Source organism: Protopterus annectens, chromosome 1.part0, assembly GCF_019279795.1.
Source record: "Protopterus annectens isolate FY-2018-M chromosome 1.part0, PAN1.0, whole genome shotgun sequence".
Classification (NCBI taxonomy): domain Eukaryota; kingdom Metazoa; phylum Chordata; order Ceratodontiformes; family Protopteridae; genus Protopterus; species Protopterus annectens.
The window spans coordinates 1,560,199,839-1,560,224,507 of record NC_056725.1 but is presented as its reverse complement, the minus strand read 5'-3'; the positions used below and the strand labels follow the sequence as shown (position 1 = coordinate 1,560,224,507).

At 38.3% G+C, this 24,669-nt stretch overlaps 1 protein-coding gene and 1 non-coding gene across 2 annotated transcripts in view; both read left to right on the top strand.

The window, feature by feature from the left end:
* Positions 1-24,669, top strand: part of PRKN (parkin RBR E3 ubiquitin protein ligase) — a 4,754,857-nt gene that overhangs the window by 1,568,738 nt on the left and 3,161,450 nt on the right. The window lies entirely within an intron of this gene.
* Positions 22,158-22,230, top strand: TRNAI-AAU. Its single transcript has one exon. It is a non-coding gene; the product is annotated as a tRNA-Ile (tRNA).

Genomic DNA, 24,669 nt, shown 5'->3' with positions numbered 1-24,669 from the left:
CTAATGCTTACCACTCCCACTGATAAGCTAAAAGGCTTCCCTCCAACACAGAAAGGCTTGGGGGGCTCCAACACAGAAAGGCTTGGGGGGCTTAGAAGCTTACAAAGAGTCCTGGATACAGCAAATCTGTACCCGGACTAGACTAGTTACAGGAAAGGTGGGGAACAAGTACAAACTTAGGATTTTAAGCCAGCAAGTTGAAAGAGATGGAAAATTGCCCAAATGGCCAAATAAACTACAATTTCTGGGCCAAAACTCACTCTTCCCATGGAGGATAGGCTACCTAGTGCTTACCACTCCCACTGATAAGCTAAAAGGCTTCCCTCCAACACAGAAAGGCTTGTTGGGGGGGGGGGGCTCAGAAGCTTACTACCAATACTGGATACAGCAACTCTGTAACCGGACTAGGCTAGTTATAGGAAAGGCGGGAAACAGGCACAAGTGTGGCTTTCAAACCAGTAAGTTGAAAGTGATGGAAAAAAACTGCTCAAACAGCCAATAGCTACAATTTCTGGGCCAGGGACCACTCCTCTTCTGGTAGATAGGCTACCTGATGCTTACCACTCCCACTGATAAGCTAGAAGGCTTACCTCCAACACGGAAAGGCTTGGGGTGCTCAGAAGCTTACAAAGAGTTCTGGATACAGCAAGTCTGTACCTGGACTAGACTAGTAACAGGAAAGGCAGGAAACAAGCGCAAACACAGGCTTTTAAATCAGAAGGTTGAAAGAGATGGAAAAGCTTCCCAAACGGCCAATGAACTACAATTTCAGGGCCAAAACCCACTCTTCTCATGGTAGATAGGCTACCTAGTGCTTACCACTCCCACTGATAAGCTAGAAGGCTTCCCCTCCAACACAGAATGTTTCGGGGGACTCAGAAGCTTACCAACAGTCCTGGATACAGCAAGTCTTTATCTGGACTTGACTATTTACAGGAAAGGCAGGAAGCAAGCTTAGAATTTTTTTTTTGTTTACAGAAAAGCAGCTTTAACAGCAGTAAATACAATTCAAATTGTGCAGGCCAGCACATCCGAGTGTGTAGCAACACTATGGCAAATACAGTTCAAATAAATGCAATTAAGTTAACAAATGACTAAAAAACAAGTGCAGAAGGCAGTAAATTAGAAGGCTACTAACAAGCAGTAATAAGTGCAGAGTAATTCTGAGTGACTGAACAGATAACAGCACGCAGAAGAACAAGTAAGACAGTTACAGTAAGAGCAGCTAAATAATATATATATATATATATATATATATATATATATATATATATATAAAATATATATATATATATATTTTTTTTCTTGTTTTGGCATAATGATATTAAAAGAATTCAGGATCCTCCAAACTAAAGACTGTCCAGCTAGTCAAGTTTGACTATTTAAAAAAGTAAAACCACAGTCCAGGAACAAGGAATAAATCACAGCTTTCAGCGTATAAATCCTTTAATCGCCACTTTCGTCAAAGACTTCATCAAAAATAAAACAAACTAAGACATTTCTATTTGCATATCACAGTCAAACTATTTGCCTCATTAATTAATTATCATATAAAATTCACTTGAATTCATTTGTAAATACATCTGTTGAATCACATGTATACTATTGTTACAAAAACACATACCATATAAAAGAAATGTGTTTGTAAAAAAAAAGGGGGGGGGATGTAACAAAATATCCACTGAAAGGTTACTACACTTTTTAACATATATTCTACGATACTTTAAAAAACATTTAATATTTATTGCATCATTTAACCCAGGTTTCTGGTCTGCGCTTAAGCGGATTTGCCATCTAGTTTCTTTCTGTTCTATTGACGTTAGTCAAGACTGTTGTGGCTTCAGTAAATTTTTATTTATAGTTTTAGAAAAAGGCAGAAAAGATTTCAGAGGGGGTGATTTTAAAAATTTTTTAGAACAGAGAGAAACTAGATGGCAAATCCACTTAAGGGCAGACCGAAAACCTAGGTTAAATGATGCAATAAATATTAAATGTTTTTTAAAGTATCGTAGAATATATGTTAAAAAGTAGGGGGACTTAGAGTAGTAAACTTTCAGTGGATATTTTGTTAAACCCCCCTTTTTTACAAACACATTTCTTTTATATGGTATGTGTTTTTGTAACAATGTATTTACTTTTTAAGTATATATGTGATTTAACAGATGTATTTACAAATGAGTTCAAGTGAATTTTATATGATAATTAATTAATGAGGCAAATTGTTTAATTGATTGTGATATACAAGTAGAAATGTCTTAGTTTGTTTTAATTCTGATGAAGTCTTTGACGGAAGCAGCCGTTAAAGGATTTATACACTAAAAGCTGTGATTTATTCCTTGTTCCTGGACTGTGGTTTTACTTTTTTAGTGAAGTGGTTGCACCTTCTTGTTATTTGTTTAGTTTGATTATTTAAACAAAGAAACCCGCGCACTCCACTACAAAATTTAATGAAAAAGTAAAAGATATTTTACTTTTGCTTTTTCATTTCATTTTGGAATTTTATTTTTGGTTGCCTCCTTTCAGCTTGCAAAGTTTGACTATTTAAAAGACTTTGTTCCCCCATCCCACCCTGGCAATCCCTTTTCCCTTCCATATAGTATCTCCATTTTTGTCTTTTTAGCAGCAAGTAGTTTCAGACAAATTGATTCTGAAGATCATTCATCAAAGTTTTAGATGGCAGTGACTGAATATTTCTCCTTTCCAGAAGGTTATTCTCATCCATCAGACAAGAATCTTATATTTCAACCTGTCCTTCATTATGTGTTATTCTAGGGACTGATAGAAGCAATTCCTCCTTCTCACGTTGGGAAAGATTTTTGTTCAAGAATCTTTTTAGTTCCAAAGAACGATGCTTGTCATCTCATTCCTTTTCATCCAGACGTCAGGAGTTTCTTAACGTTTGTGTATCTGGATCACTTTATCAGTTCTCTACTTTACCCTTTAGACTGTCCACTGCAACAAGAATGTTCACTAAGGGGCTAGCCCCAGTTATAACTCATTGCAGGTTACAGGGTATCCACTTTCTTTTTTTGGAATTAGATGACTTGCTTATCTTTGCAGAGTCTTTTTCAAAGTGTCAGGAATCTCTCACTTGGGTGAGAGATCTTGTACACAAACCTGGATTCCAAGAGAACATTCAAAAGTCCTTTTAGACTCTTTCACACAGGACTGTGTTCTGAAGTATCAGTTGGATATCTAATTTTAATGAGCTTTTCTTTCACAGGAAAAAATATGTCTATATCTAGATCTATTTCTAATGTTTACCACTCAGACTTAAGTCACTGCGAGGGACCACCTCAACATTTTGGGTTTTATGGCATCTATGATTCTCATGATAACCATGGCAAGACTCCACATGTGAAAGATACAGTGGCATCTGAAGTCTGTTTGGTCTCAGCATCAACATCCCTTTGTCCTTTCAAATCCCAGTGCTGAGGTTTGTCAGTACAAAAATTACTTGGTGGAGACAGCAAAGATCCCTAAATTCATGTCTCTACTTATCCCTCCCTGTTACAAAGCTATCAGTCATCACAGACATCTCAGACTTTGTTTGGGGAGCAGTTTCATGATGGATAATAGCACAAAGTATACAGGGCACCTAGGATAGATGCGGCTACATAAATATGAATGAGCTGTTTGCCGTGATCTAGACATTCAACTCTCTGAATCATCTTTGGTCTGACAGAGGACCTTGTCAACTGGCTATACCACAGTCATGTGGTACTTCTTCAAGCAGGGGGGAACCAGGTTGTACCCCATTTGCAGATTAGCCATGTATATATGGGATATATATTCACAGTGCAGTCTCACTCTACAGGCATCCTTCGCTCCATCAGAGCAATATTGTATGGCGTGCAAGCTGAACAGGATAGGGCAGAACCTCAAGTGTGCAAACTAGATCAGACTCTTCCAAGATTTGATCCATTTTTTTATTTATTTTTCATATTTCCTGGCAATTATTTCACCAACTTTTTTACCTAAATGTTGTTCTTTTTATTCTTTCTCTGTATTAAGTTGTACAAAATTGCTATTGCAATTTTGTAAAATATTACATCATGTCAGACTTGAGAAATGTTATTCTTGACTATGTCTTTAAATTGCACTAGAGATTTGATTGTATTTTTGAATGCTTAATTTTATTTAAATGTACATTTTGACATGTGCTGGAGCTTATCTCCCCAGGCCTCTGCTGTAAGTGGGTTCATTTTAGACCCAGTCGGACTTTCCCGGTAAACGAACGTGAATAAATAATAAATAAATAAATCTGTTGGGAGTTCCTCTAGTACACCTATCTGTCTCTTCTCTAAAGAATCATCTGGTAAGTTTCTGCTCCAGGACTCCAAGCTAGTAAGCCTGGAAGACAGCTGCCTTTTTTCTTTATCTTTGATAGGAATATTTTTGTATGCTTTCGCACTATTTCCACTGATATCCAGAGTACTTGTGAAGATTCAGAAGGAATCCCCCAAGATCTTTGTGGTGACTTCCTATCTGGCCCAGGCAACAGTGACTCTCCCTTTGTTTGGAAATGGCCAATGGCAGTTACCACATGCTTCCTCACAGAATGTATCTACTCATACAAGATCAGGGGTATTTGGTACACACCAACCCCAATCAACTTCAAATGATTGACTGGATGATAATGTATTATTTTCCTTTAGTTACCTGTTTACTGAGGATATCCAGCAGGTACTAATGGAGGCAAGAAAGCCTGTTATTAGAAAATCATATATTAATAAATTAAAAAGGTTTTCTAGTTGGTACCAACAGCAACAACATAACCCGGACCCATTTGGAGCTAATTGTTCTGTGATTTTGCAATATCTGTGTGTTACTTTCTAATAGTTTTTCTTACTCCTTCAAAAATGTACATTTATTGAACATTTTAGCATGTCTGCCCATGAGCTATCTCTTTTAAGGCTTACTCATGTGGAAATGTTTTTAAAAGGCCCCTTCTTGGGCTGTTAATTTTTTGTGTTATTGGAACTAACACTTGCTCCATTCGAACCAACTAATTTAGCTGACTTGAGGTTCATAACATGGAAAACAGTTTTACTGATTGCTCTGACTGCTACAAGTACAGTATCTGATTTGCAAGCTCTTATGGTGAGTCAACTGTAGAATAACAGACATGTTGTATCTTTAAGAAGCATTTCTAAGACCTGAACGTGCAGTGTAAATAGCAGGCATGTGCTATCTTCAGTGCCATTTTGTGAGTACAGCCAGAGTGCGAACATCTATGCATGAAACAACTTGTTTGTATATATGTTTGTGTTTGTATATAAAAAAGCTGCTTGAACAGAATCCACAGTGTTCATCTACTTCATCCTGACTAGATGAGCGACATGGTGTGAGAGACTGCTTTTCAGAGCCACAAGGAGCAGAGTTAACAGTGAATGCAAACTAAGTGAACTGAATGCAAAAAAGGGCCAGAAACAAACTAAAGGTAATGAAAACTTGCATGAATTATTTATTTTATAAAAAAAGATAAAACAGAGCATTGCAAGGGCACAAAATGCATTACTAAGCAAATTAATAGCACAAAAATGGTTATTAAGCAAACAAAAGCATAAAAAGTTTATTAATTAAGCAAAATGTTTGAAATTAAGAGATATGATAACATGAGCATCATAAAAACACATAAAGGGTTTAGAACTACCTCAGAATTGCAAAACAAGCATGTTTTAAGTAAAAAGAGCATGTTTAGGGTTAAAACAAGCACAAAAAATATAATGGGCATGAAAAGAGATTAAATGAACAAAACAAGTATAACAAAGAGCAAAAAAGGCACATTAAGTATAAATAAAGCAAGGCTACTGCATGTTTTGTGGGGAATTACTGTGTTTTGGCATGAAGTATTACTTTGTATTGATTGGAGCTCTGAGTAGTCTAACTAGAGTTATTCTAAGTATCTCAAAGTTTGCAAAAGTGCTTACAGTGTGTGTTTCCTACCGTGTATTTATTCCAAAGAGTTTGTTGTGTGCAAGGTGCCACTCTTTCGTAAAGTGCAGTCAAAAACAGCCATTTTGAAAAGTTTCTTGTGCTGGGTGTGTTCTTGCACTATACAGAGTTATTTAGCAAAGTAACGCCGTTTTGGAGAATGTTTATTCTCAAAGTGCAATTACTCTAAAATCTTTCGTACTCCGAGCTTCTTCTCCCCTGTTTGCTCACACAGTGCAGCTATTTGAAATGTTTCTTTCACCGATAAGAGGTGATTTCAATTGTATTATAGTACCTGGGAAACGTATTTCACAAAGTTCAGTTGTACAGGGGCATGTTGTGCTGTTGGGCATAGTTACAAGTATTGGCATAAATTTCAGGCATATGTACATGTGTGTGCATTCGTGCATGCTCTCAAAAGTCTTCACTGAGATGTATTAATATGGCAGATGGCTTTTGCAAACTGCTACCACTTGTATTTAATCAAAATATTGCAGAGAATTGGAGAATATTTGAGCAAGAGTATGATATATTCATACAAGCAGCTTTTTCTGATAAAGATGCATGCTCCAGGGCATTCATTTTGCTAAATCTAGCAGGGTCAGAGGCCATAGAAAGAGAGCGTTCATTTGCATATGCACCACCAGTATATGAAGGTGAAGGGGCAAATTGTCATATTATTGTGCAGGCTTAATCAAGGGAAGACCCTGAGTGTTTGAAGTGCAAATTTAAAGAGATGTGCAACCCCCAGACCAATGTTATATTATAGAGACATTTGTTTTACACAAGAGATCAAAAGCAAGGAGAAACTTTTGCAGCGTATATTACTGACCTAAGAAATAAAGCTAAAATGTGTAAGTTTTGTGACTTAAAAGATGAGATAATAAAGGAAAGGCTCATGTGTGGTATTAATAATGCTGCTGTCAGAAAGATTTTGCTTTGTGACAGTGATTTAATGCTGAGCAAAGCTATTGAGATTTGTCAAATTCATAAAATTACAGAAAAGCACACAGATATTTTTGCAAGTGATAAGAACATGGTTTCAGCAGGCTCCCAGAGCAAATGTAGACAATATGCAACATGTGGCAGGCAGAAACAGGCCTAAGCATGTGGTAGCTGCTGTCCCTGCAGGTTTTCCTAGGAGGTCCCACAACCTTCCAGCAAGTTCTAAGACTTTTTCAGTTAAAGGAACATGCTCAGTGCCATACAAGGGTGAATCAGCAAAACGCAAGTCAAGCTTTATTGCTAACTGTCACAGTTGTGCTGCCAATCTTGAGTCTAAAACTGAAAAGTGCTTAACATTTGGTCAGCAATGGCATAAATGTAAGAAATGGAACCATTTTCAAAAACTTTGCAAATCACCTAAGCCTCACATTGTTATAAAGAAGGGTCATTCAAAAAAGTAAATTGATCAAGTTGAACTGCCACAGTCTGCTTTCTATGTAGATAGTGTATCAGTAATTGGTGAAAAGATTGATGCAGTAGATTTATTGGTAAAGAATGAAGTATTTTATACTGTACAGATCAATGGTAAATCCACTGAGCTCAAAGTAGACACTGGTTCACAGTATAATGTTATGTCCACAGATATTTTTGCTAAGGTGAGAGCTGGTGAATAACTAAATGTGACCAGTTTTGTGAAACTTGTTGCTTATGGAGGTGAAGAAATTCAAACTGAAGGCTCAGTAGTGCTTTCATGTTATGTGGCCAACAGCTGTTATAGCCTATTATTCTATGTAGTTCGAAGACCTGTGCGGTCATTATTGGGTCCCAGAGATACATTGAGAATGAATCTGCTTTCTTTTACCAAAGAAGTTCATCAAATAAGTACAAGTCCCAGTTCCAGTTTCACTAGCACTATTTTTTCAGAGTATCCTGATGTTTTCGAAAACAAGTTGGGCAAACTTCCAGTTGTGTATTCTATGAAGTTAGACCCAGAGATCAGTCCAGTTGTCAGACCAGTAAGAAAAGTTCTAATAGCTATGCAGCATAAAGTCAAAGTCCAGTTAGACAAAATGGTGCAGCAAGGTGTAATTTTTCCAGTTATAGAACCGACCGAATGGGTGTCGTCAATGGTAGCAGCGCACAAAAAAGGCTCAGACGAAATCAGAATATGCATTGACCCAAGAGATTTGAACAAAGCATTAAAAAGACTGCATCACCCCATGCATACAGTGGAAGAATTTGCATCTCTAAAACCGAATGCCACTATTTTTTCTGTTTTAGATGCTAAATATTCATTTTGGCAAGTGATGCTTGATCGCAAATCTTCATTACTGACTACATTCAGTATCCCATTTGGAAGATGCAGATTTCTTAGGATGCCATTTGGAATAAATTCTGCAAGTGAAGTCAGTGTGCAATGGAGCAATTTTTTTCAGGTTATCCCTGTGCCATAATAGTAGATGATTTGTTAGTTGGAGGCAATGGTGAAGCAGAGCATGACAGAAACCTTAAGAAAATTCTAGATAGAGCACGTGAAGTGAACTTATAGCTCAATCCTCTAAGGTGCAAATTCAGACTACAGTTACATATGTAGGTCATTTATTTACTAGCATTGGCTTGAGACCAGACCCGTCCAAGCAAGCAGCCATTCTTGAGATGCCAGCACCAGATAATGTTCAAGCTCTACAACATTTTATTGGTATGGTCAATTATTTAGGCAAGTTTATACCAGACTTCAGTGAGTTGACAGCACCTTTGAGAGAGCTAACACATAAGAATGTTACATGGTCTGGTTAGAACATCCCCAGAAAGCATTTGAAGACCTCAAGCAGAAAATAGCTACTCCACCTACATTAAGATACTATGATGTCAACAAACCAATAACTCTTTCCTGCAATGCTTCAAAACATGGTCTTGGCACAGTTATTCTTCAAGAGGGTAGACCAGAAGCCTTTGCATCTAAAACACTTACCCAAACTGAAATGCAATATGCTCAGATTGAGAAAGAACTTTTGGGAATAGTGTTTGTGTGTTCCAAGTTTCATGATTATATATATGGTCGAGATATTCAGATTGAAACTGATCATCAACCTCTGGTTACTATTTTAAAGAAGCCTATGCACTCAGCTCCAGCGAGATTCCAAAGAATGATGCTTAAACTGCAAAATTACAACTTCAAAATGGTCTATACAAAAGGCAAACTTCTTTATCTGGCTGATACCTTATTCAGATCACCCAGAAATATAATGGAACCGCTTGATGTAGAAAATGTTGACTTCGATGTCATGGAAGTGCTTACTTTGCTACCACAAGACTTGATGAGCTAAGAGATCACAGAAAGACTGATCCAGTTTTCCAAAAGCTCAACCACTACATTAATGTTAGATGGCCGTCAAAGTAATCTAGAGTACCACCTGAAGTGCAACCCTACTTTCCTTATAAAGATGAGATGTTGATGGAAAATGGCATTATTTTCAAAGGTCTTAAAATGGTTGTTACAACAAGAATACATCCAGATTTTGCATCGTGGTCACCTAGGTTCTGAAGCTGCCAAAAGAAGGGCAAGAGGACTAGTATTTTGGACTTCTCTACCAGAAGACATTAATAGAGTACTTTCTTCTTGTTCAGTATGTAATAGTACTAAACTGCATTTGCAAAAAGAACCACTTCAGCTAAGTCAAATTCCTGAACTACCTTGGTCAACAGTAGCCAATGACATATTTGAGTGGAACAATCAACATTACTTAGTACTGGTAGACTCTTACTCAAACTGGTTTGAGATCGATTTACTACCTAACCTAATGTCCACTACTGATATTATCAAGTTGAAATGTCATTTCTCAGTCCATGGAAGTTCACAAAAGCTTATCTCTCCAAATGGTATCCAATTTACCAGCCAGTTGTTTCAGAAATTTGCAAGAGAATGGGATTTTGTACATGTTACTAGTAGTCCAGAATATCTGCAGTTCAATGGATTAGCTGAACGTGCAGTACAGAGTGCAAAGTAATTACTTGAGAAGTCAAAGTGTGGCAATACCGATGTCTTTTTAAACTTAATCTCAGAAACATACCCCGTGACAATATACTTGGCTCACCTGATCAAAGACTTCTATCTAGGTAAACCAGAACAACATTGTCTGTCAGTTCTAGTTTATTGAGGCCTAAAGGTAAAAACAAAAAAGCAATCAAAGCCCAGTTGTTCAGAAACCGGTCTTTCCAGAAGTCCAGCTATGAGAAATCAAGCAGATCGCTTCTTCCACTAAAAAAAGGAGAGGCAGTGAGGATACAAATGGCAAAAGGTTTCGACTGGATTGGTCAAGTAACAAATATATGTGAAGAGCCGAGATCCTATCTTGTGAAATCTGATGTTTTGGAGTATAGGAGGAATCGCATGCATCTACCATCGCATGTACCAGAACTGTTATCGCAGCATTGTTCCTGTGATACACACTCTAAATCAAAGAGTGATTCAGACAGCATTCCCGTCCCAGAACGTGTCTTGATTCCTACTACCATTTCTGATAATGTTCATAACGTCCCTAAGGTTGAACATTCAGCATGGACAATCCCAGTTACTAATACCAATTCCAGTTTATACGTCACACAATTTGGTTGCATCTCCAGACCCAGTGTGAGATATACAGCAACTTGGGTGTAGTTGTATATATGTATCTAGTTTTGTATGATGGCATGATGGAAAATTATTTGTACATATAGCATGTCAATCAATAGTGTCAATATCCTTGTCATTGTTGTACCTTTAAGAAGCATTTCTAAGACCTGAATATGCAGTATAAATAGTAGGTATGTGCTATCTTCAGTGCCATTTTGTGAGTACAGCCAGAGTGGGAACATCTATGCATGAGATAACTAGTTTGTATATATGTTTCTTGTGTTTGTATATAATAAAGCTGCTTGAACAGAACCCATGACATTTGTCTACTTCATCCTGACTAGATGAGTGACATCAACCATATCTCATTTTCCACAGAGACAAGGGTCTCTTTGAGAACTAATCTGTTTTTTAGGTTTGAAGTGGTATCCAAGTTTAAACTAAAACGTGCTGCCAAAGGATAAAGAAACCAAAACTGCAACAACAAATCCACAGGTGGTGTGAAACCTACCTTCTCAAATAGTTATCTTGATTATACTAGTCAGCATCCGCCCCACATTAAATGAAATATTGTAAAAGGCCAAATGGTAAGAGCTGCCAGAATGTACTCTGACCTAAGCACATTCAAACCTGAACTTGGTAATTCAGTCAGTATGTTTTTAGAGAGGGGGTACCCGAAGAATTTTCTTTTAGAAATGGGAGAAAACATCTTGAATCAGTGGGGAGTAAGATATATTCCCTTATTGAGTTCTAGTGAAGGGATAGTTGGGCATAAGTACCAAACATATGAAAATTTCCTGTATTCTATGTTCATTCATTTTGATGGTAAAAGTGATGTCTTGAAAGAGATTTTAACAAGAAATTGGACCATTTTAGAGGTAACACAGACATTTTTGACCAATTTGGGGAAAAAACAAAATTTGTCTTTAAGACAGGTAACAATTTAAAAAACTTACTATTACATCTGATTAAAACGCATGCTGACAACAGCACTTCTGGGGGGGGGGGACTAAAAAGTGTGGTAGGTGTAACTACTGCAAATACATTAATCAGGACGGTAGTATTGTTGTTAGAGCCCTCCCGCTGAGAGTTTTTCTGAGTTCAGGGAATTGTGGTACACATGGTATTGTGTTTATTGCAGTGTATAAAACCTGTAATTTTTTTATGTGGGGAAAAACAACTAGAAGTTTATGGAAACGCATCTATGAACATTTATATGCAGTTAAGAATGGTGACAATAATAATGCACTATTTAGACATAGTAATGGACCTTGTCAAGGAAAAAAAATTAATTTTAAATTTGGTATTTTATAAAGAATTATGAAGGATGTGAAGGGAGGTTACTGGGAAAATAAAATTGAGGAGAATGAGCTCAAATGGCAATCTAAATGCAACATCTGAGAGAGGGATAAATGACAGTACTTCTATTATGGCTGTGCTTAAGAGAAAAGCCATGTGTGTATAAAATGAGGTAATACCCCTTTAAAAATAATTTTTATGTTATCATGTGACCTTGCAATTTAGATATTTAAGTGTTTGGTCTTTTTAATTCATGGTTCTAATGAAGTAGTTTTGACGAAAGCGCATAACCATCTTTTTATATTCGTTGAATAAATGTGTTTTATATTGGGACTCTGAGCCTTATTGGTCACACCACCTGTAGATTTGTTGTTGCAGTTTTGGTATCCAAGTTTACTTTAAGCCGAACTATCCATTCCCCCATTTTTTTACTGGTCTTAAAAATGAGGAAGAAATGATACTCCATAGATTGGATGTCAACTGCTAACTTAGGTACTATCTTGACAAAACTAAATCTTTCAGATCTTCGTAGTTCCTGTTCATTTTTGTGATGATACGAAGAAGAGGCAACCTGTGTCAGTAAAGACTGTTTCCAAATGGTTGTCTAAGGATATTACCTTTTTGTATACACCAATATGTTCCATGCAGAGTCAAGATCCACTCTATCAAGGCCTTGGTTTTATCTATGGCTTTTGGTAAAGGGTTGCCTTCTAGAATTATTCTAGACGCTGCAACTTGGTCTTGTATACATACTTTTACAAAGCACTATAAGCTTGATTCCTTCTGTAGATCTAGACCAAGCTTTACAAAGACCATTCTCCAGGGGCTTTCTCCTTCCACCTCCCAAATGTAGTAAGCTAGGGTAATCCACCTGTATAGCTAAGGCTACTGCAGCAGTAATCAATATGATGAACATAATACAGTTGTACAAGTAAAATTACCATAACAATAGATGTTTGAATGGTCACTGCTGCAGTAGCCACTCCTTCCCTCCACCGCTTTATTTTTTCATGGTTTGTTTTTGCCAGGCTGTGGTTGTTTATTTGTTGTTCTTCTTATCATTGACCTTTGAGGGATCAGCCTCCCTCTGTCTATTGGCAGGAAAGTCCTGAAGGGCTTGGTGCACAAAATTGTTTTTAGTACCAGCTCAGCTAGAGCTGCCTGACAGTTTGGATGCATGTTAAGTGCTCTGAAGCTCTGAAAGCTGGATGGCTGTTATATCCTTGGCAGGATATAACCCATATAGCTAAGGCTACTCTAGCAGTGATCATTCGAGCATCTACTGTTATAAGTTTAATGACACAACTGTACTTCACTGCATATTTCAAATTTATGAGATCACTGTTGATTTTTATGTTTTATGTATGCCAAGAAAAAGAATGTATTCTTTATTGCATTCACATAGGATAAAAAAAGATCTGATATATTTTTCTTCTTGTGTCTTCCCTTGATCTTCAAAATTCCCCAGCTGTTTTCAGTTAGACAAACCATGTTGTATCCCAGTGCTAACAATAACTTTTTTCTAGGGCATGTATTTGGGTAAGTGTTTATTTTCTGGCTTGCAACAGACTGTGTCTGAATGCCTGTAATTTTGCTTATTAGAGCTTGTCAATGTAAATATTTTGTAGTACCCAGCTGTTCTGTTTGAAACTTAATGGTGGTCAATCTTTGTATGTATTGTTTTGCGTGTAATGTTTCTTAGGTAATTGACCACTGTCATGTATTTGAACTTCATACTCTTGTGATTTTTGCTGAACCTTTCTTTATGCCATATGAAGAGTAATTTGCAATATAATGTTTGCAGATGCTGTTCATATTTACTCCTATCCTGCTGTGTTTTATTTAAAGTGAAAACAGAAGAGAAAGATAAAAGACCCACTACCAAGGCAGCTTGTTTGAAGAAAGCATTTGTTGAGGTGACTGCATTGTATGGCCAGTGACGTTTGGAATTACCCTTTCCATACGTAAATTTCCTTGAGGTTTAATTCTTATTTGTTAACCCATTTGTTCTTTTTTTTGTTTTTCTTATGTTTAAATTTTTTCTTCATCGGACAGGCTTTTACTTTCTTCTGTGAAACACTGACTTTCATTTCTTGTTAAAATTCAACTTTGCAGACTGATAACATCCAAAGAGGATGAAATGTGTTCAAGTCTGTTGTTCATAGTTTCATAGGTGTGTACTAGGCTTATGGCCCTGGAGCCTTTACAAGCCTGATTTTTGTTAAATACATTAGGATATCTTCTATACATTAACTTTTACTTGAAGCTGTACCAGTCTAATCTGCTTCCTGATAGGCTTTATAATGTGACATGTGTGCAGTTGTTGTGTGCAATGATGTATAAACAGTATGTATAATGTGTGTAGTTTGACTATTTGCTGTCCTATTACTGACATTTTGACTTGTTGTAATTAAACCCTTTATTCCCCTGGCTATACTGTTCTTGCCATAATTACGTCTTTTACTTTGTCTTGCTATTCCTTATTCCAGTAGTGTTTTTATCCATAGTCCAGCTACTTCTTGTAAAACAATATGCCCTTACACCCTCCACTGCTCTTTCTCCAGAATATCTGAAAACTGAATTCTCTGAAAAAAATCATTTGAGAACATTTTATTCTGCAACTGATCTGTTAGAAGTACTACTTATATTTGATAAGGCATTTTTGTCTCTTTAAATACTGATGGCAGCTAATTGTGAATAAACTACCGTTGGTTGCAAAAATAAGGCATTCTGAAATAAGTGTAATACACCTCTGTCAGTGTGCAGTGTGTACATCTGGGATCAGTGAAAGAAAGTAGAAAAAAATGTTACTAATAATTTCTCAGATGTTTACACCTTGCCGGTTTCTTTCACGGTACAAAGACATTAGTAGAAGTGACAGAAACAAGTTATGAGCCATTTACTTGAGCTGTCTGTGGGGATTTAATCTCGCTTGAGCCATGGAGTTGAGGTGTTTGCTGGGAAATGGTGCAGCTATGATACAGTGTGTCTGAAGGCCTGGAGTAAAGAGATAAGAGTTTAAGCCCAGCTGGAATTAGATGCAATAGAATTAGCTGGATCGTAGCTCCGCGAACCTCGAAGTTTTGATCCTGAAATGCCGCAGGATAGCAGCAGAAATTATTTCCAGCCAGGATTTGGCTCTGGGTCCTAGGCACAAGACAACCAGTAAAAAATGTCAATGTCTTTTATGGAGCGTGCACAATGAAATCATCTCTGTATGAATCAAAATGTATATTTTCTGTTATGATTTCTACTTTAGAAAGATAATTTTCAGCTTCACTGACATGCTTTTTTAATTTTTAAAAAGTGGGATAAAGAGGGTTTCAAAGGATAAGTGATGTGTGTATGCATATGTGTATTTTACTATGTGTGTGTTGTGTTAAATGTATACACAGACACATGCACACAAACACACAGGAGGCACAGGGCTTAAAAAATGCAGTACATAAGTGAGATACAAGTCAATACAGTAGACGCAATGCATTTGCAAATTTAAAAGCAAAATTAGATTGAGTGGTTTGCATGTTAAAGCATATATTAATAATCTAAAAGAATTTGCATACAAAAATGTAATAATAATGAAAGGGAGGTGTTGTGTGCTCATGCACATTGTATATGCCCAATTATCTCTTTACTCCACCCCCATTAGGGAAACCACCATAAAAAATTTCTCCAAAGCCAACTTCACGCTTCTTAAGACAGAAGTGGCAAACTTCATGACACCCATGCTGATGGACAATAAAGATACGACTGCTGAATCCTACACAAATGCACTTTACAAGCACTTACACGAGTGCATGTATCGTGCTATCCCTAACAGAACCAAGATGCTATCCTCCAAAAGAAGGAAGCCAATCTGGTGGTCCTCTGCCATAAACAAACTCTACAACAGAAAAAAGAAACTGTTGCAAAAAAGAGTAAAATCCCATGACTGGAGGAACTCCCTGGTCAGCCTCAGTAAGAAACTGAGATTCCTCATAAAATCCTCCAAAGCTTGTTACAAAAACAAAATCGCCACTGATTCTAAAGACAGCCACAAAGCATTCTATAGCTATGTCAAGAATCTCAATGGCAACACTCAGATCTGTTCTGAGTTACAGCACAATGGCACTAAATATACAGAACCAGCTTATATTGCCATATCCTGGCAGATTCAGTGCGAACTTTACTCCCCTCTGACCCCTAAAGGGCCCATCTCTATACCGGAGGAATGCAAAGTTCCTGTAATCATGGCTGCACAGGTAAAAACCATACTCTCCAAAGCCAAGAACACAGCATCCATGGGACCTGACAACATCCCAGGCTGCATTCTACACAAACTGCAGAATGAACTGGCACCCCACTTAAGCACCATGTTCAATCATAGTCTCACCTCAGGCTTTGTGCCCACTGAATGGCGCACAGCGATGGTTATCCCACTCCACAAAGTGGGAGGCATCACAGACCCCAGAAACTACCACCCCATTAGCCTAATGAGCCTGGTCTGCAAGGCCATGGAACGTATCATCATGGATCTTATACACAGACATTGGTAATCTCCAAACTCTGGACCCCATCCAGTTTGGGTTTGTAAAAGGCAAATGATGTCTCCTAAACCTGAAAGACTTCTTTGTAGCAGTCACCAAAGCCGTAGACGAGGGTAAGGTGGTTCATACAGCCTATCTAGATCTCGCCAAGGCTTTTGATACCATCCCCTACTCTGGAATTATAGATAAATTCACTAAACTGTTTATAAATCCCTATGTCACAAGATGGGTTGCCAACTGGCTCGCTGAAAGAACCCATACTGTGAATGTAGCAGACTCCAAATCCAACTTCAGACCAATGACAAGTGGAGTACCACAGGGTTCAGTCCTGGTTCCTCTCTTGTTTGGTATCTACTTTTCTGAAGTACAGGCTAACACAGAAGGTCTTTGGTTAACGAAGTTCACAGATGACTGCAAACTAGGAGCCATAATTGAAACTCCTAACGATATGGACATCCTACAAAAGGGCCTCACGGAGACAGATGCCTGGAGTCAAAGCCATGGCCTCAAGCTCAGTGCCAAAAAGAGCATTGTCATCCCCTTTGGTAAAAACTCTGTGCCCATGAGCTGCCATATGTGGTAGTCTACTTAACACTGAAAGTGTGATGAGACCTTGGGACAAAGGTGGACAGTAGTCTCTCCTTTAATAATCACATCGCCACAGTAGTCAGGAAATCCTTCTACATGGCATGCTTCATCAAAAAGGTTTCTCATCTAGGAAAAAAGAGGTCATTGTTCCCCTCTACTCATCACTCATTAGACCCATTGTAGAGTACAGCTCCCCTTTTGGTATGTACCTTATAAGACATTTACAGCAACTGGAAAGACCGCAGAAATACCTCACAAAGAGGATTACCGGCCTCAAATAGATGCCCTACGCAGACCGTCTCAAAAAACTCCAGCTTTACTCCATCACATATCGCCTACTCAGAGGCGATCTCTGCCTAACATACAAAGCTATGTCAAACCCAGAACTGTTGGACATGCTCCACTAAAAGAAATCCCAATCCCTCCGAGCTACACACTCTAGGGACCTAAACCTTGTCACTACAATAAACAGAACATGCTGGAGGGATAGATTCCTGTCCCAGAGACTTCCCATACTCTGGAACAAACTGCCTATCCATATCAGACAAAGCTCCTCATTAGCACTCTTCAAGAAAAATCTTGATGATTGGATGGGAAATAGGAATATCACCCCGGAGATTACCTCTGTGGCTCTGCTCGACAGCGGCACAGGAAAATAATTTTCTTGGGTGACAAAAGCCAGGGTACCTTTTTGGTTAGGCATATATAGATCCTAGGGCCAATAGCCTAGTACCTACCTATGAATAATAAATAGCTTTAATGTCACTATCTACTTATGCATTGTAAGGACAGTGAACATAGAGTATTAACTATTTGTGAATATTCGTATTAATTTTTTCTTACATCCCATTGCTTCAGCAGTTATAATGAGTGATCTAAAGCTTTCTGTCTGAGTGGAGTTTTTATACCAGTTAGTCTAGTGTTGATAATGCTCAGGTCACCATTTCAGTACCCACATGGTCCAGCTACCTTTTTATGGGGCAGCACATACACACATACACACACACACACACACACACACACACACACACACACACACACACACACACCTGAGTCATAGCTTCATGGTCTTGGATTCAAGCCTGACCTTCATTCACAGTCTTCTGAAGTTCTGCTCATTGTGCTTCTGTCTGGGAACACATCTGCTTAAAGGACGTGACATGTGCCTCGCAGCTGCAAGGTGACTCAACTCAATCCTAACCACCATTTGTTGTCATTTGGAACTCTATGTCTTCTTCTTATGTTGGTTTCTCCTGGTGTCAGAAGCATAGCTGGCTCAGCTAGCACCCTGTGCTGGTACCATGAACCACCCACACAGCAAAAAAAAAAAAATGGATATTCCTTCTATTGCCACCCCAACCACGTGGCCAGAAGGGCAACACTTACACACCCTCCCTCCTGCCAAACCATTCAGGTTCTGTTTCTGTGCCTGCACCCAAACCTCCTCCTTTTTATTAAAAATTAAATATGTAAATAAATAAGAATTTCTTTTTATAAACTGTAGCAAACTGCTTGCTACAAATGTAGCAAACAGTTGCTGCAGTTTTTTACACTGCATGCACAGCACAAAGATTTTAGTTAAAAAAAAAGACACATTTTTTTTTCAACCTTTAAACTCTAATCTACCAAAGGTACAGGATGGCACAATGATTTCCCAGCTGGAACAGGTCACAATTTATTAACAGAATGAGAATAGTACAACACAATATGTCCATATGGCAATATTGAGTCTGTTTTGGACATATCGTTGTGCCGTCCTGTACCTTTGGTGGATTTACGTTGTGGTTCTATTCAATTAACCTTTAAACTCTAGCAAACTGTTTGCTACCACACACAGAGAGTTATAGTGCTCAGGTTTTACTGCAAATGCAATGGTGTCTTTTAAAAGCTGGTATTGCTTCAGATATTGGAATCAGCTGACCCCCCCCCCAAACACTTTGTGCCCAGGTCAGTTGCCCCTTTCACCCCACCCTAGCTATGTTACTTACTACCTGGTGCATTGGTTTTCTCCAAAGGCCGTGCTGGTTACCCAAGAATCAGTGGATGGAGAGGTTGCACAATTGTCTTTAATGCTGGAAGATCAGATCAAAAAGCAGTTGTTTCCTGTACCACTTGCTTAGATTGTCTAGATCCACAGAAGTATCAGTTCCCCTGTACTTGTATCTCATCAGACCCATTATTACATATAATTTCCCTTTCGGCATGTAGTTGTCTAAACATATCACTCGGTTTCATCGGCCAGAAAAATCTTAGTCATCATGATAGACTGACAGCCCTCATTCTGTACTTAGTTTCATATAGGCGCTTACAATGGGGATCCTTGCCTAGCCTTTCATGCTATGAAAGATCTGGCCATCTTTGAACTTCTGCTTCTTCACAGAACATATGATTTCTCAAGTACCAGTTTAAAGGAAATAAACCTTCAACACCAAGTAAATAAGACATGTTGGTGTGATCAGTCCAACATATCCCTTACCTTTGGAACAAACTTCCACTACCTGTTAAGCATAGTAACAACCTTGCCATCATCAAGGTTAACCAAGATAATTGGATGGGCAGCCTTAAATTATCCCCCATAGACTATGTTGTACTGCCCTTCTTGAACCAGGAGGGATCTTTTCAATATAGGTTATTGGCTATATCCTTGCAATAGTCTGTAAGCTGATTGCCTACTACTTATCTATGAACGTAAAGGTAATTCCTTATTTAGGTTTCTTAAGTAGGTGCAGAACTTTTCACTTTTGTGCTTATCAAATATTTGTTGCTGAGGCCATTGTTTTCTCTGACCCTTTAGTTTGTGCGGTAAAAGCAAATATCTATCTCAGCTTTCTTATGACGCAAGCATTTACAATGGAGACAAACTCATTATCATCAGAGAAGCTGTTCTCTAGCTGACGTACAAAGTCTGCTTTCCATAGTGTAACCTTTAATTTTCTTAAACCCCTCATTCTCCTCTGGCCTCTGTCCTGGCTTTTAGTGGTCCTTTACCTCTGCCCATATACACTCATAACTCCAGCTGTGCTTCTTATGGTACTCTTTATCTTGCACAGACATATCAGTCAACTGGTAAGAGTGATTTCGCAGTTTTCTACTCACCACATTCTTCAACGTAATGTCTGCTTGTGCTGTCAGTCACCTTGATTTTATAAGAGAAATGGTTATTAGAGGGTCAGCCAGGAGGCTGAGGACTGACTGACCACTGCTGTCTTTCTAGCAGTGGGTTTGAAATGGATGTGGATTGCTTCACTTCCTAGTTTTACCTTGCTGGAGATGATGAATGCAGCATTCTTTTAGGTTGCAACAGATCACACATGATAAAAGTATAACCGTGAAATGTGCAACTGGAAGGAGAAATAGATTTATTGACAGCTTTGATCAACACATTTTAATCATTTTCCTTTAGAGAGCTTAAACAAAATGCTGTACAGAGTAGAGACTGGGATATGAAATGTGTGTATCACAAGGGGGACAAACTCTGTAGACAGAAGTTCCTCCCAAAATTAGAAATTCACACTAAAGATATTTAGAATTTGGTATGATACAAAAATGTTTACCACTGAATGCTACATTATTTGTATTCAGTGCATGCTAGTGATGATGTATTTATTTATTTCATGAAAAGTATAAAGCCTTTATTCATGCAGTTTATTAATGTTTCTAAATATTATACTAAACACTCAGTAACTGAAGCCATTATAAAAATTGACTGCAGTAAATGGCATCTGTGCGTTAACTTGCTACAGGCAAACTAAGGTTAAATGACTGCCCTTGTAGAAGTAACTGCTGTCTGTCTCCAAAAATGATGTATATGTGTCTTCTGCTCCCAAAGGATCTCATTACAAATGAGATATCTTATATCTGAGGGCTTATTACAGTGAGACAAATGAGAAATAAGTACAAAACTGCAAGTTTCACACCATTAGCACTTACCTGAGAAACCTCATGCATTACATTAAATCTCAACAAAGTAGACTTGCACGGATTTATGACGCATTGCATTTGAAAAGTGTTAACATTCTGCTCTGACAGTTCAGTAGGGGGCTTAGGTTAGAATAAAGTATTGCATTTACTTTTATTTCTTAGAATATATTTTGTTTTCATTTGGTACCCCTCTTTAGAAGAATTAGCAGACTAAGCATTATAGATCAGTAGAAGCAGAAATGTGAAAGAGCAATGTCTCATGACTGAGATGCATATTGCTATATACACTTGGCAACAGCTCTAATTAGGTTCACATCCCTGCATCTTAAGTGCTTATTACACCTAGTAAAAGCTTACTGGAGTCCACTGTCCACATGCTTCTAGAATGGTCAGATTTTCATTAGGTAATGCAGGATTCATAATGTCTTTTACTGTGTCAAACGTACTTTTCCAAATAGATACAAATAAACACAGTTTTAATGGACAAATCTTACACTGACAAAGCACGCGCCATTAAAGGTTATATTGACTACGTTCCTGCTAGATCACAGGTTGTGCAGTTTACAGCACTTACTGCTAAAAATCATAAAATGCTTTTAGATTATTAGACGCTGGGTGGATCATATCCTACACTCACCTTCACACTTGGGTGAGTAATTGTGAAATACAGCTCAGGTACAGCACGACAATTAAAATTCTGAACAAAAAGGGGGATTGCTGGTGGTTTCTAGAAGTATGTTTAAAGTTTCCTATCAGTATGTAAGCAAGTCCTTGGGGACTGCATGATGAATCGTTCTGTCTCCATTCTGCAGTTGCCATTATTTATGTGGCTGTACACATGAAGTTGTAAATCAATGTATTCAGCTTATTTATTATCATTTGTTACTCAGAATGATTAACTGATCTTGGCTGGTTTTTGGAATCCTTTGAATCACTGCCCAAACCTTGGAAAATGATCAAAACTGCTTCTTCTTACCTGAATGCTTAAAGAAGTCAAACAAGGAAATCAGGATCATCTCTTAGAAATGTCTTGCATTTTGCATGTGGCATGTCTTATTGTCTACAGTTCTATCACTGCCACCCAGAGTTTCAAGAGTTTTTCTGTTAACCAGTACATTAAACCTAGTTTAAACTATTACAGTGGTGAAACATCTCTACCACTTAAATATTGCAAGAAATCAATACATATAGAAAATTTGTAGTCTGTTGTTCAGCTTAGGATGTGTGGACTACACAGAAAGCTCCCACAATAATAGGTCTGATTTAAAAATATTCATTATGAAATGAGCAAGAAGGACAGAGAGTCCCCCCCCAGTATATAGTAATATGGCCTTGTAGCTCAGGGGTTAGAGCACTGGTCTAATTAACTAGGGGTCATGACTTCAAATCTCATCAAGGCCTGTACCTATCCTTTAAGGGACTTGGAGACACACATAGACAGTAATCTAGCCTTTGACCATCACATGTCTATAGTAGTGAGGAAATCATTCTATGTTGAACAACTCACAAAGAAAGTTATGGCATCTAGGGCCAAGAAAGTCATTGCTTAAATGTATTTGGCATTCACCAGACCTATCATTGAGTATAATGCCCCATTTGGTATGTAGCTAACCAGGCATATCCAACAGTTGGAATGTCCACAGATGTTTCTCACTAAAAGAATACAGGGCATAAGTAACATGTCCTGTGCAGACAGCCTCAAGGCCATATGCCTGTATTTTGTCTCCTACATGCTGTTGAGGGAAGATCTATGTCTGGCACACAAGGCATTGTCAGACCCCACTGGGATGGACCTCCTGCATGTATGCAAAACAAACAGCACCAGAATTACCCATTCTAAAGACTTAACCCTTGTCTGTGATATAAATAGGACCTGCTGGAGAAAGAGATACATATCTCAGAGACTACCCCTTCTGTGGACCAGGCTTCCCATCCATTTGAAGCAGAGTTCCTATCTAAACCAATTCAAGTGTAACTTGGGCAATTGGATGGGAAACAGGAACTTCATCCCTGGTTTGGCACCTATGTCTTTAATGGACGCAGGCAGCCTGTAAATGGCTCACTTCCCAGCCCCCTGCTTGTAAATATTTCACCTCCCAAGCCCCCACTTACACTTACCAAAGGTACCAGAACTTGTCAGAGACTTGGGATGCATGACTAAGCTTAAAAATGCCCTTGTGGTCATTAGCCTAGTAATCACATATGCACCTATGAAATAAGGTTGGAATGGAACCCTCATGATTACTTAATTATCCTGTTGGAATGTTAGCTGCAAGTTGGCTCAGTAAAGCCTCCCCTTGCTCAGTGAGGTATTGCTCCTAGCAGTGTCACTTGAGGTACATCATCCTGACAGCACAAGTCTGTGATGAGCCTGGTATGTAGCCTACACTGTCCCATCATATTGAAATATTATGACAGATGTCATATGGGATATTAACTTCTCTCTCTCTCTCAAAGATGACCTAAAGTTTCCACAGGGTTCTGTTTTAGTTCTTAGGTTCATAGGTGTATACTAGGCTAATGACCACTGAGGTCTTTATAAACCTAGCCAAGCATCCCAAATGTATGCCATACGTTTTTGTGCTCAAGCTTCCTAAATGTATCCCCCAAGTTTATGTGCCTTAAAGGATGTTTTAAAGGGTATATGTAAGCTATGGCAAGATATACAGGCTGTCTCTGTACATTATGGACAGAGGTACTAGACTGGGGTGTATTTTCAGTTTCCGATCCACTGGTCCATTTTTCGCTTGACTAGAGTTAGAGAAGAGCTCTACACTGTTGTTATTATTTGTTAATGGCATTATTAACCACTGTGGAAACCTCACAGCTCATACAATTTGCAGATGACTCTACTACCTTTCTACAAAACTTTGAAGACCTCATTCATAGGGCCATAGCTTCTTCAAAGCATACAGCCAAGGAAACATTGAAAAGCTCAGCCCTATCATCCAGTATTGATGGGAGACTAAAAATGCCCCCCCCCCCATAAAATTAGATTTACTTCTCATAGTCCAGATGAAAATTTGCAGTCTTCCATCCAATAATCCAGACTCATTTTAAATGCTTTGCTAGATAAGATTTGTGATATGTATGGGCAATCTATTCCACAAACAGGGAATATGTTAGGAAAGATACCTGTTGCTCCATTTGATGGTGATGATGTGGTAGTACAGGTCTAGGTGTCTAGACTATTTGTTTCACCATTGGCTCTGTTTCAGTGAATGAGTTGAAGGACTGCTTGGCCATTTGTAATACTGAAGGCTTTGCAAACATGTCCCCTGAAATGTCTGTGTGACACTGAGTGGAGAGCCAGATCTTTTCATTTAGAGCAGCTAAGGATACTGAAATGTGACAGTGTTTTTCTTAAAGAAACATTAAAGTCTGTTGAGTTTGAGTTAGGTGCTCAGTGAGGTACATACCAGTGGAAGCATTATATTCATGTTCCTCCATAGCACAGTGGGTAGATTGCTGTTTTTGCAAAGAGGGGACCTGAATTCAAGCCCTCTTAAAGCTCACTTGAGGTGGTGTCCCCAGTCCCCTAACATGCATAGTCAGTTGAATTTTATACACACAATTGTACCCTCCATAACCTCTAGAAACTTACTAACATGTCTCTGATAAACAGAGGCAGACAGTAGTGTCCAAAGTAACATACCTCCCCCAAACGTAACCTCTAGAAACTTCCCATCTAACATACCCCCTCCTAATAAATACCTATTATGCATAGGGACACATGGGTTGGGTTGTATAGCTAAGCTTATAAAAGCTCTGGTGGTCGTTAGCCTAGTATATGCTTACAAACCTATAAAACTATGAACCTATTCAATAATGGACTAATAA